This window comes from Ochotona princeps, chromosome 14 (assembly GCF_030435755.1).
Source record: "Ochotona princeps isolate mOchPri1 chromosome 14, mOchPri1.hap1, whole genome shotgun sequence".
NCBI lineage: Eukaryota > Metazoa > Chordata > Mammalia > Lagomorpha > Ochotonidae > Ochotona > Ochotona princeps.
In genome coordinates this window covers 10051411-10064891 of record NC_080845.1, presented here as the reverse complement: position 1 = coordinate 10064891, position 13481 = coordinate 10051411, and the positions used below count along the sequence as shown (strand labels likewise).

The 13481-nt window shown below is 52.5% G+C and overlaps 1 protein-coding gene across 1 annotated transcript in view; it reads left to right on the top strand.

Annotated features, from left to right (window-relative positions):
- The first annotated feature begins 4028 nt into the window (after window positions 1-4028).
- The window catches only part of GSN (gelsolin), a 52833-nt gene continuing 43380 nt past the window's right edge, over window positions 4029-13481 (top strand). The window contains exon 1 of the mRNA XM_058672109.1: window positions 4029-4153. The gene's annotated coding sequence lies outside the window, so the exon portion shown is untranslated. The remainder of the gene's footprint in view (window positions 4154-13481) is intronic.

Genomic DNA, 13481 nt, shown 5'->3' with positions numbered 1-13481 from the left:
ACCTTTTTCTTTTGCAAGTGATCCAGCCTCGGGTAGTTCATTGTAACCAGGGACACTGGGCTGTGCAGACAGGTCTGGAGTGTAATCTCAGGTCCCATTCACCCAACAAAGAAAGAGTGAGCAGACCATGCTAGCCACCTCACTTAGAGGTAGGTGTGAGGCTTTGATTGAAGTATCAAGTGGGCAGCCTATAGAAGGCACTCAGACTGTGGTAGTTATAATTAGTTATCATGATGAAGGTCATGGTCACAGCTGTTCCTTGGCAGTGATAGGCATCCATGCTAAACACCTGTTCTGATTTGACATTGAGGTTAGATCAGAAAATCAGGCCTATGTGCCTTTTACTTCCGGGGGCTCCCAGGCTAAGAAGGAGATGTTCAAATAGACCATTTGAATGCAGGATGCTGAGCAAGGGGCCATAATGGCTCAGAGCAGTGGCATTCTGGTACACCGTTAAGTGACAGCTTCTCAGTTGCAAGCATGACTGCAAGCCCCAACTTTTAGCCCCTGATCATTTCTGTAGTATGACTCCTATTATGGCTGATTTCAGGCTACTGGTACGACATTACCAAACATGAAAGAGAGATGCAAAGACATACAGTTAGAATATTTCTATTAGATAAATAGCTAAAATCACCCTAAGAGCATAGGTACAAGAAAGTAATTAGAAAGTATGTGTGAGGACTGGTGGCCTTCCAGCATACCTTCCTTAATTATATATGTTTATAGGCATGGTTAATGCAGGCTGTGACAGCCAGCTGTCACAATTCCTAAACTTTAACAGCCAACTCTTGTGAGTCAGTGTGAGCTGAGATGAAAGATGGAGTTAGAGTGGCAGACCTTAGGCAGCTGCCTGTAGCACTTGGGCCCACCTTGGGTCTAACCCCGAGGCCTGGCTTTCTCTAGTGATACACAGGATGGATATTCTAGGGTCTCCCCAGAGTGCTCCCTTGAGTCAGCCTTTCCACGGAATCTGGGTCTTGTGTTCTGCCTCCGGGGACCCACTACAATACACTTGAGGCTCAGCAAGCACTTGTGATACAGGCTTATGTGTTCTGAAGCTTGCTCCAGAAGAACTCTGCGAACAGAAGGGCCCCACTGACCTAGGAGTTTTCCCTGGCCAGCCTTGTGTTCTCCTCTGTGAGTCCCCAGCACCCACTGGCCACCAGTCCTACTGGCTTTCTCTGTGAACGCCATGGAATGCAGTCACCTCCCAAGGATGCCCAGAGCCTTCAGAATACCAGTCATGACTAGCCACGATCGTTGCATCCTAAACCCTGATCCAGGTCCAGCATGGTTCCAGTGTCCACACTCAACTGTGTTCTGGGGGAGGGTTATACTACAGCATAGATGCCAACTGGGGATTCCTGTGTGTGCAGAGAGGGACTCCCAGGAGGAGGGCATGGGTCCTCAGAATTATCTATTGCATGGCCTTTTTGTGGCCTTTGTTTCTTCCCATTTTTCCCAAGGGAGGAAATGATCTTCTGGAATAAGACAAAGTTCTGCTGTCAAAGGAAATCCTGGTCAACAAGGATAAGAAGGTCCTCTGGGGTGAGGATCCAGGGCCAGTAGGGCTTAGATCCAGTGGGAATAGGAAGACACAATATCCAGAAGAAGCAGGGATGGACATATCCAGGTGCCCATGTAAGACAGACCTGACTCTAAAAGTACAGGCTGGGACACATCCTAACTGGTTATGAAACACATGCGTGGCTGCATGAGGCAAAGCCTTAGGAAGGAAGTGGCTTGGTTCTCTGATGGAAGTACTGCTCTCATCCTTGGTCATCATCACCTGTAATCACTTCTGGTAATAGCCTGTGCACCCCTCCAGGCTCTAGGTGAAGCCATCACAGGCTACAGGTGTAAGGACCTGTGCTGTTGCCCCACCTCTAAACATGAGAGATTGGCCCTACTGCCCTCCACGATGTCCTCTTTGATGGGCCAGTATCTGATTCTGCCTGAGAGCGCCATTGATGTGTCAGATCATCGCAGGGCATGGGAATGCTGCATCCTGAATCATAGTGCTTTGAGCCAAAGAGCTGAAACTTTCTGCCTTTCTCCCTGCTGGCCCCACAATGGGCCATGGGCAGCCTGGGGCTAGAGCAGAGCAAGGCTGGATGAAGGGGTGAGCACCTCTGCCCCCAGGCTGTGGACACCTTGCTTCAGCTCTCCAAGAAAGTGGAACTGGGCATTTTCCCCAGCCCAGAAGGGTGGCAGAAAATGACATAAGATATTGGGCAATAGAGCAGGGCCCAAGACTCTGGCATAGAGGCCTTGCTTGCACACCACACTTTGTGGTGACCTCCTAGAGCTGCAGAACCCTTCCTAGTAGTGCCTACCTGAGGAAGGGAGGTCAAGGAGGTGAGAATTATTGTCACCAACACAGGGGCAGCCCAGAGTGCAGCTTACGGCATCAGGAAACCAATTCCTGTGATCACTGAGATTGCACCAAGAGGTGGGCGGAGGACAAGCCAGGCTGGGATTCCCCAGGCCTTGTGGCTTCCCTGGCTGTGACTCAATGGAAAACTAGGAAGTGAGCGCAACACGCTCAGCTTTTCTGCCACTGAAATGCCAGCCTTGCTGGCTGTGATCCCTAGCAGCGGGCAATGACCACGTTAGTATTGGAGCTGTCCTTGGCTGGACACGAGACTGGCTTTTGGCACCCAGGCCGGGCGTGTCTACCTAAGAAGTCTGGTCCTGCCCAGTGTGTGAATCTTCCCGATCTGGAGTCCCAGAGCCATCGCAGGAGGCCTGGACCCACGTGTGCACCAGGACTGTGGGGGGCAGTTCTCTGCACAACCCTTCCCTGTGACCTTCTCAGATGCATGTGACATGCTGCGGAGATAAACAAATATTTTCTTTTTGAGTAGGAGAGGCCTTATAGGGTTGGTGTTGGTGTACAGTGTGTCCTGCTTGCCCCACTTCTGATCCAGCTCCCTGCTAATGACCTGGGGAAAGCAGAGGAGGATGGCCCAAGTGTTTGGGCACTTGCTACCCGGGGGGGGGGGGGCAGACCTCTGGCATCAGACTGGTCCAGCTCTGGTTGTTGCAGCCCTTTGAGTGAACCAGCAGATGGAAGACCTCTCTCTGTGTCTGTGATTCTTTCAAATAAATGAATAAATAAACGAATAAATTTTTCAAACAGAGAGACCTTGCTCTGATCTTTCTGACTCATGTGAGTTGTCTGTCACTCCTGAGAATTCACAGCCCTTAGGGTTTTTTTTTTTTTTAATTTATTTGTATTGGAAAGTTAGATAGATACACAGAGAGAAGGAGAGACAGAGAGGAAGATCTGCTTGCAGATTCACTCCACAAGCAGCCGCAACAGCCGGAGCTGAACCAATCCAAAGCCAGGAGCCAGGAGCTTCTTCCGGGTCTCTCACGCGGGTGCAGAGTCCCAAGGTTTTGGGCCATCCTCAACTGCTTTCCCAGGCCACAAGCAGGGAGCTGGATACCAACCGGGGCCCATATGAAATCCTTTTGCGTGCAAGGCTAGGACTTAGCTAGGCTACTGCCCAGGGCGCTGCTAAGAGCCTTTTTCTAAATCATTCCCACCACTCTGTGAAGAGGCAATCAATAATGTCCATTTTACAAATGAGGATACTAAGTCTTAAGTCACTAACCCCAAGTTACAGACCAGAGAAACGGCAGGGGGTCTAAGCCCAGGCCCTGGCCTGTTGCTCTCACTGAAGCACAACCTTAACCTTTTTTCTTGCTCCAGTCTGAATGGAGTTGGCGGTCTTCCTTCTTCCGTTCCGCCTTCGTGGGGAGTTCATTTTACTCCCCGAATGATTTGTATCCTCAAGTCCTCCGCAGGCCCTGATCCAGCCCAGGACTCCGCCCACCCGAGGCTCCCTCCTGTCTCCTCCGTGCCCCGGGCCTCGGCGCTGGGTGCCCGGCTGCGGGGTGTGGCACTGGGGGTTGCAGGGCGACACGCAGCGCACGGGGCCGGCCTTACCCTGGAGCCAGAGTCACCATCCCCGCGGCTACCCCTGGACCGGCCGCCGGGCGCTCCTCCCTCGACCCCGCCCCAAGGGCGGCTCCTGCCCGCGCCCGGTCCGCCCCGGCCACCGTGCCCCGGCCCTGCCGCCCGGAACCAGCTGAGCACAGCTGGACCCAGCAGCCTCCGTCTCGCCGGCCGCCGCAGCCGCAGGTAGGGAAGGGACACCTGGGAGGGGCCCCCCCGAGCTGACCTGAGTCCTTCGCTGGCTGTCCGGCTGCAGGGCCCACCGCTGGGGATGGGGCTCCCCGGGGACCGAGGAGGGTGGGTCCGGGGGGCTGCGGCAGGGGGAGAGGGAGCCGGGCCTCCCCTCGGTGCTGACCGAGGACCCTGATCCTACCTCGACCTTGCTCCTGCGGGTGCTGGAACGGGGGCGCAGGTGAGCACGCACGCTGGGGGGTCTGTCCCCCAACAGGCAGGTGGCCGCTGGCGGCGCAGGACTTCCCTCTTAGGTGTGTCTCCTGCACTCTCCAGGGATGGGGAACCGGCCACCGCTTCCTCTTTGTGGGCCCGGCACTATTAACAAAGTTCTTCCTGGGACTGGGCTGTAAGGCTCTGCTACCTGGAGGGGCCGCCTCTTCCTGGCCCCGGGCTTGCTCCCTTCTCTGACTCACACGGAAACTTCTTTGCTAGTTGAAGACGGAGATTGCAGTGGGCTCCGGGCTCTTCCCGCTGCTCTGCCCACTCTCCTATCACACCCCCCAACCTGAGCACAACATCTTCCCCGGGGGCAGGTTGCTGTTGGGGGCGTGAGGAGGACAGCCCTGGTCCAGTGAAGGCTGGCCCTGGGGGCAGGTGGGAAGCCCTAGATGTCCCTCCTCTAGCCAGACGCCTCCTCCGTCCCCTTTCCTAAAAATGGCCAGGAACACATTGGCTGTCCTGGACGTCCACTGAGGGCCTTGTGAAGGCCTTTATAGAAGCGCTCCTGGTGGCTGTTCGGCCCCAGGGTGCTTGGGAGGATGTCTTGTTCTTCCAGGACCTGGGGCTGCTGTGCGTGCGGTGGTGATCACAGCTTGCAGGAGTCCAGCCACTTCCCCCTGCACAGCCCAGCCCCTCCACCGCTCTGCACTGTGTGAGGCTTCCTCAGTGGGGCTTTGAGGGTTTTCTGGGGGTGCAGGGTGCCTTTGCTGCAACGCCAAGCCCCGCCTAGGCCCCAGACACAGACACTTGCTGATGAGGGCTGGTTGGTGTTTCTGGGAGTTGTAACGGTAGGTGGGAGGAGGCCCTGGGCACCCAGCGCCTTTAAGCTGCCTTTTCCTTTCTGGGGTCTAGCTATTTATAAATGCCAGGGAAATTGTAAACAGCTGGAGGAGCTTTGGTTGGCACATGGGTGAGTTCCGCAGCAGCCAAGAAAGTTTTTTTTTTTTTTTCTGGGAATCAAGGAAGGAAACTTTCTAGAATTTTCCGTAGTCTTTTCAGGATGGACTAACGTGACCCTAGGAAGGCAGGAGCTGCAGGACTACCTCTTGTGGCATTTCCTTCTCTTCTTCCTTCCTTCATTTAGCACCGCTTGGCACCATGTTGCCCTGCAAGGCACTCGAGGGCCCTAGGGGAAGACAGGGCTCTCTTTCCTCAAGATACTGCTGTTCACAGTGATTGTCACAGCCAGGCCAAACTGAACAACTACAGCCTGGAAGGAGGGGTGACTGGTGCTGTGAGCCCTGGGAATGAGGAACTGCTCACCAGGAGGAAAAGGAATTGGGAGAAAAGTCACTGCACGAGTTGGGAACAGCAGGTGCAAAGGCCCTGAGTGTTTCTGAGTGACCAGTGGGGTTGGAATGGAGAGTGGAGGGGCAGGAGCTGAGGCTGGAAAGGAACTTGGAACTAGATAACAAACGGCCAGGGGAAGCTGAGAAAAGTTGTTGATGGAAGGAAAACTCATTAACCTGTTGGCCGATGTTGGGGCTAGATGGGCAGGGGTGGACCTGGAAGCAGAGCCCCACAGAGGAGGCTGTGGCTCAGGCCGTGAAAGTGAATGAAGGTCGAAACCATGGTAGAGGCTGCAGGGCTCCAGGGGCAGGTCTGGCAGCCCCACTGAAGGGCTTGGCTGGAAGCCGCTGTCCATCCCAGTCGCTTACAGCTGCTGGGTAAAGTTGCTAGATTGCTTTGAGTTTTTCAGTGGTGTTACTTTCCCCTTTTCTGTATTGGTTACAAAAATATGAGAGGAGTACAGAGATGCCCCCCTTCAACCCCCCAATCTGGCTGAAATGTTTTCCCCAGAGGCAGCTACCAGGCAGAACCACAGCCAGGGCGTGACGCTCGCTGGCCACCCAGAGGCAGTAGGGGCACCTTTGCCTACACATGGGGGGAGTTGCGTTCTAACGTGGCAATTGCCACTGGTCCTTGATTTTCTTCTAGAAAACTGTATATATTCAATCGGCACTCCATCTCCGCAGGTTCTGCAATCTATGGGCTCTGTCTACTGTGGATCAAAAATATACATATTTTTAAACACAGCCTCGGTGCTGAACATGGGCGGCCTTTTCACTTTTCTGCCTAGGAAGTGTGCATCCGACAGCTATCTGCACACCGTTTGTGTCGGACGGGGTGTTTCAGTTCATCTGGTGGCGACTTAAAGTAGCCTGGAGGATGTGTGTGTATATGAGACTTCATGTAAGGGTCCTGGAGTCTGCAGGGGGCGCGGGCTGGAACCACTGGGCTGTTTGCTTATCAGAGGCCACAGGTGTGAGGAGTTAGGTGCACTGACCTAGTGGAGACCCCTCGACCCCTCTTGGTGATTCTGTGGCATCTTCCACAATCCTGCCTTTCTCCCCTTGCACAGGTGAGAAAACAGAGGCTTAGCTCAGGGAGGCTGCCTGCCTTGCCGGGGGGTGGGGGGAGGTGGGCATGGCTGTTAGGAGATGGGTCTGGATTCCACAGGGCTGATCTCACTGTCCACCTGGAACTCCAGCTCTTAATGAGCACCTAACATTCCCCTTGAATTTCTCCTGTCCCGACTTGCAGAGTGGTGAGGGAGTTTTGTTGTGGCTAGCAGGAGGCCTGGGTTGGGGGGGAGGGCGTGGAGGAGTGGTCCATGTGCATGGCTTGGGGTGGGGGTAGGAGCACAGTGCTGACACAGGGAGGCCTGGAGGATCTCCTGGGGCTGTTCCTCAACTCAGACCGGGCTAGCTGTGGGACCTGGCTCCTGCAGAGGAAGTCACGGCTTCAGGACACAGGACTTGGTGGCCAAGGTCAGCTGGTGAGTTGAGAGCCTAACCAGCGCCTCTGTTTGCACCCTTGGAAGTGATGCTGTGGGAATCTAACCTCTTGCCCTCTGGTTATTCCCTGGAAAATTGCACATCCTGGGGGTATGCATTTAAGGGAGGAAGGTGGGAAGCAGAATGGTGTTCAGTAAAAATCTATCCTCCCTTTCAATTGAGTGTGTGTCATATTTTAGCCCGATGTGGTTTGCTAAGCTGGAGACCACAGGCAGGCTGGGTTCCTGCGGCCTGTGAGCATTCTCTCCCCATCGTACCTCACCTGCAGTCCCTGCCCCACCTGGGACCACATCAGCAGTTTGAGGGTATGGCAGGGCCTGGTGCTGCTGCTGATGAAGGCCCCTGGCTGGAGCCCTGGACTGCCCCTCACAAAATGCTGGGAGACTTGAACTCATGCATACGTGCCTTTCTCTGGGCCACTGTGTCCCTTCTGCATTGTGGGGTGGGCAGCAACAGGAGGGGCAGCAACCTTCGCGCTCAGCCCATGGCCCAGAAGCTGCCTGCCACCCACAGCAAGCCTGCAGCAGTCGCGTGTGTTAACATGGAGCTCGTATTCTTGGATTTAGTCTGTTCAGACCTCACTGATTGCCCCATTCTACAGACAGGGAGGTTGAGGAGTAGGACTCAAGTACGTGCCCTGTCGCCTGCTCGGCAAGCCGTGACAAGGGTCCTTGTGTGCAGCACACATACTGCGAGCTTGTCTTTCACTTTCACTTAAAAAAAATGCTTATTTGTATTCATCAACTTGAAAAGCAGAGAAGGAGTGATTGTTCATCTTCTGCTTCACTCCCCAAAAGACCACAAGAGCCAGAGCTGGGCCGGACCAAAGCCAGAAGCCAGGAGCTTCATCTACGTCTTCCTCCTGGGCGGCAGGGAGCATCTTGCATGGCCTGCCCAGGTGTTCCAAGGAGCCTGGAGCAGACCTGGAGGTGCTGGGGCAGGTGCGCTGCTCGGGAGCGCAGCATCCTGAGGTTTGCCTAGCACACTGAGCTGCAGCACCTGTTCCTCCCCGTCTCTTTCATCTTTCAGCAGCTCTATGTGGCAGGCAGCACTGACCCTGTGTTACAGAGGAGAAAACCAAGGCTCAGCCTTGAGGATGGGAGATGATTTTTTTTTTTAAAGATTTATTTTATTTTTATTGGAAAGTCAGATATACAGAGAGGAGGAGAGACAGAGAAAGATCTTCCGTCTGATGATTCACTCCCGAAGTGACCACAACGGCCAGTGCTGTGCCAATCCAAACCAGGATCCAGGAACTTCCTCCAGGTCTCCCACGCAGGTGCAGGGCCCCAAGGCTTTGGGCTGTCCTTGACTGCTTTCCCAGGTCACAAGCAGGGAGCTGGAAAGGAAGTGGGGCCGCCGGGATTAGAACCGGCACCCATATGGGTTCCTGGTACATTCAAGGCGAGGACTTTAGCCGCTAGGCCGCAGCGCCAGGCCCTAACGATTCATTTTCTTTTGTGTGGGTCTCACGGTTACCTTGATTGTCTGTATGATCCATCTTACAGATGAGCAAACTGAGGTCTGGAGAGGTCAGCTCCCTTGTCCAGAGCTACCAGGGATCACCTAACCAATCAGGTGCTTTCCCAGGCTCCCCTCCACCCTGATATCCGACTTGTTCTGCCTCCTGCTTTCAATGTAGGGATTGCAAGCAGAGAGCAGCTTTCTCCCTGGACTGTAAAGTACCCTTGAAACCTGCTCTTCCCAGGAGGGATTCAGAAGGGGCTCACGTTGCTGAGCCTCAGAGTGGACTGCAGAAAATGGACTGTGCCAGTGGGAATGGGCCCCCTTGCTCTGCTGGGAGCTGCTTCAGCGTAGTCTTGGCATTTTCCTACCCCAACAGGGAGCATCATCTGGGTATATTCCTTGGCGCTTGAGCTCTCTAGGTGGGGCGTGGCTCTTGGCTGTTTCTGCAGCAGCTGTGGCTGGGCTGGCCTCTTGGTGGACACTCAGTAAATACTAGTTAGTCCGTGGGCGTGGCTGCTCGTGAGGGTGGCACAGGAACTTTTTCCTTCTCCCCTCTGAGCTCCCCACCACGATAGTAAACACTTGTAATAGAAAATTGTAAAAAGCATATTTAAAAAAAATCAAGAACTGTCTGTAATTCTGCCAACCAGACATAATTCTGCTAAGCCTTGGGTACTTTTCCACCCTTTTCCTTTTAAGCCAGAACTTCCTGATGGTTTGTTTTGTTTTGTTTTAACCATTGTGTGGATAACATTCTATTCTAGCTTTTAGTTTTTTCTCAACAATGTAACACATATTTTCTCATGTTTTTAAGAATTCTTTCTAAATGTAGTAGTTTTTTTTAAAATAAAGATTTATTTTTATTTAAAAGGTGGATTTACAGAGAAGGAGAGAGAGACAAAAAGAGATCTTCTACCCACTGGTTCACTCCCCAGATGGCCACAGTGGCTGGAGCTAGGCTGATCTGCAGCCAGGAGCCTCCTCCAGATCTCTCAAGGATTTGAGCCATCCCTTGCTGTTTTTCCAGGCGATAAACAGGGAGCTTGATTGGAAGTGCAGCAGCCGGGATATAAACCAGCACCCATTTGGGATACCAGTGCCATAGGCTGAGGATTAACCTACTATGCTATTATGCCAATCCCTCAAATGTGTGTTTGTGTGTGTGTGTTTTAAGAGCTAAAAATTAAATTTTAGTAGAGAGAGAGACAAATATATAGACAACGAGAACTACCTGATACTGGCTTACTCCTCTAGTGCCTGCGATGGCCTGGCCGGGGCTCAACAGGTCCCATGTGGGTGGCATAGCCTCAGGGACTTGAGTCATCATCAGGGACTCTCAGGCTGAGGCTTGGGGCCAAGCACTCTGATATATGGATATCAGTGTGGATATCCAATGGCTTAGCTAACTGCCTGCTCACATCAAAAGAGTTTTAAAGTATATGGTGCTTTAGTAAGGGGATGCATGCTTCTAGCTAAACATTTTCACTGCAATGACAGCAAGAATGAAAGGAGTGAAATGATGCCTTTTAGATGTACAAAAAAAGTTTGACTTTTTCAATGATGGCAGTGATAATGACGTGACTTTTCATCATTCTCTGTGCTATCTTTGGTGTGTGTATGCCGTATTCTGTTACTAGGCTAATGAGCCCAGCCCATTAAGCATGCATGTTGCTTCTAAGCAATCCTGCCATGACATTGTAGTGCGTATTCCTTTTCATCCTTTCTTCGTGCTTTCCCTAGAACAGAGGATGGGAATGGAACTCAAAATGGAGTTTTTGGGTTAAAAAGGATACCTGTCACAGCTTCTGCTGCATTTTTGCCAAATTGCTGCCAAGAAAGATGACGGTAGTCCTTGGTTCTGTCCGTGATATGTCAGCTGGGGTGGGACATTCTCAAAGCAGTGCCTGAAACTGGTTATCGACAGTCCACCTGTCCTGTGAGCAGGTGTAATGGCTGGTGAAATTCCCTTGGTTCTCCTTTGGTTTCTGCTTTGTCTTAAGACCATGTGCCTGTCCCCTGTCCTAGCTTCCCTTTCCTTATATGTGCAGATGCCGCATCTCCTGTGATTTAACACTGGCCTGGGAAGAGGGTGGGGAAGGACAGAGCCTTCCCAGGTTCACACTCCTGAAGTGCTTGGACACCTGTATGGAGCTTTCTGAGCTTCAGATCAGGAAGTGGTAGACCAGTTAACAGTACCATTCTGGAGGGTCAGACAGGCTTCTGTTGTGTGCTAATCTGGTCCTGTCCCCTTTCCACTTCAGTGATCTTTTAAAAAGGTCCTAAAATTCATGCTTGCTGACAATTCTGCTTTCATCATTATGAATGGGGTTGGAAATGCACTGTGGCTGTAGCCGAGAGCTTACAGCTCCTCTGCCCTTAGGGTTGCTATGTTTGCCTTTCAAATAGATGATGGCTTGGGGTTTGGCCTTTGTATGTCCTCTGTCATATTTGGGATGTATGTATATCAACAATCCCAATGTTGATTTGAAATTCAAACTAAACTGGCCCTGCATTTCCTTAAGACCTCCAAATGATTTGTGTGCAAATTCCAGTGTAAGAAACTGCCAAAGCCTAGGGTAGATCCCTGTGAAATGACTGTTTGTACAAGAGAGAACACTGTTTAGGGGACTGGTTATTTCCATGTCATTTGCATGTCAGCTTGATAATGCATTGAGTTTTCTTGATACAGGACACCCCTGTGTTGTTGTCAGGTGACGGGAAAAGCTCTTTTGGGAGGGAACCTTCCCTTAAAGCCCCAGTTTCTTTGTAAAATGGGCTGCCTCTCGAGCATCCCTACCAGCCCACAGTGAAGAGTGAAGTGGCCTCCAAAGGGTGCTTGGCCAGTGCTCATGCCCAGTCTCTCCTCTGCCTCCACAAGCACTTTGTGTTCCTAACCCAGATCATCTCTGATGATCCTTGGCACCTGATCTGAGGTCATCCCCCATGTCCTCCTCTGGCTCCCCTGGGACCACCTGGCCCCACCTCGTGTCTCACAGCCAGGGATTCTCATCTTGGAGAAGGAAGTGACTTTCCTGAAGTGGACAGCAATCCCTCCCTTGGCCATGCCTCCACATGCGGAGTTGCTGAAGCATTCAGGGGGAAGGAACACTCCTGTAGTCACTAACCAAACCCTGGGCCTGGGAAGATGAAGCGGCCTGGCCGTGTCCACACCCCACGTGGTGTTGGCTATGTGGCCTTGGGGAGGTTGTTTTCCTCCCTAACCTGTGTCCTCACTCCATGAAGGGGGAGTGATGCCTTCCCCTGTGCCCCAGGGTTGGTTTCTGCACCCAGGGCAAATGTTGGTCTGCCAGCTGTGACTCCTGAAGTGGGGCATGGTATGAAGCCCCTGGCTTGAGTGTGTGAGAGCAAGGCCTTAAGACTGTGACTGCACAAAGGATGCCTCTAGGCTAATCCCTCCTCGGGAAAAGGTTGTGTTAACTGTATAGGACAGAAAGGAGGACCTAGAGTGCCCCCAGCTCTGTGCACCCAAATCACATGGGGGATCTGTTAGGATGCGGATTCTGGTCCAGGGGACCTGGGCTTCTGCGTTGGTTTTTTTTTGGTTGTTGTTTGGTTGTTTGGTTGGTTTTTTTGAGAGTTTTATTTATTTACTTGCAAGGCAGAGTGACAGAGAGGGGGAGAAAGAAATAGAGAGGTAGAGATCTCCCATCTGTTGGCCCATTCTCCAAATGGCCACAGTGACTGGGGCTGGGGGCAATTCCCAACTAGGAGCCTAGAACTCCGCTCTGGTTTCCCACATGGGTTGTAAGGGGCCCAAGGATCTGGAACAACTTCTGTTGCTTCCCTAGCTACATCATTTGGGAGCTGGAGCCAAAGCAGGGCAGCTGGAACTTGAAGCCACGCCCTGATGCGAGATGCTGGCCTCACAGGTGATGGCTCAATCGAGCGAGCCACAATGCCAGTGCAAGTCTGCTTTTTTTTGTTTTGTTTTAATTGGAAAGTCATCTTTACAGAGTGAAGGAGAGGAGAGAAAAATCTTCCATCCACTGGCTCACTCCCCAAGCAGCTGTAACGGCCAGAGCTGAGCCAATCCAAAGCCAAGAGCCAGGAGCCTCCTCCAAGTCTCCCACGCAGGTGCAGGGCCCCAAGGCTTTGGGCGGTCCTTGACTGCTTTCCCAGGCCACAAGCAGGGAGCTGGAAGGGAAGTGGAGCTGCCAGGATATAAACTGGTACCTTTATGGCATCCTGGGCATGCAAGGCGAAGACTTTAGTCACTAGGCTACCATGCCGGACCCAAGTCTCTGCTTTTCTTTTTTTTTTTTTTTTTAAGATTTATTTTTATTGGAAAGTTAGATATACAGAGAGGAGGAGAGACAGAGAGGAAGAGCTTCCGTCCAGTGATTCACTCCCTAAGTGGCTGCAACGACCGGAGCTGAGTTGATCCTAAGCCAGGAACCCAGAGTCTCTTCTGGGTTCTCTTCCCCAGGTGCTGGGTCCCGAGGCTTTGGGCCATCCTCAGCTTTCCCAGGCCACAAGCAGGGAGCTGGATGGGAAGCAGGGCCACTGAGATTAGAACCGGCGCTCGTATGGGATCCCAGTACATGCAAGACAAGGACTTTAGCTGCTAGGCTACCAAACTGGGCCGTAATCTCTGCTTTTTAAATGAGCTTCCCAGTGATGTAGATGGTACAGGGCTCTCTAATCGGTTAGGAATTGATATTTAGGAGGTGAGGGACTTCAGAAGGCAGTCCCCTGGAAGGGTTCGAGAACCCTGAGTGATGGGCTGGGTCTCGAGCCCAGGAGTCTGCCAGTGTCAGCACTGAGTTCTCCCGCCT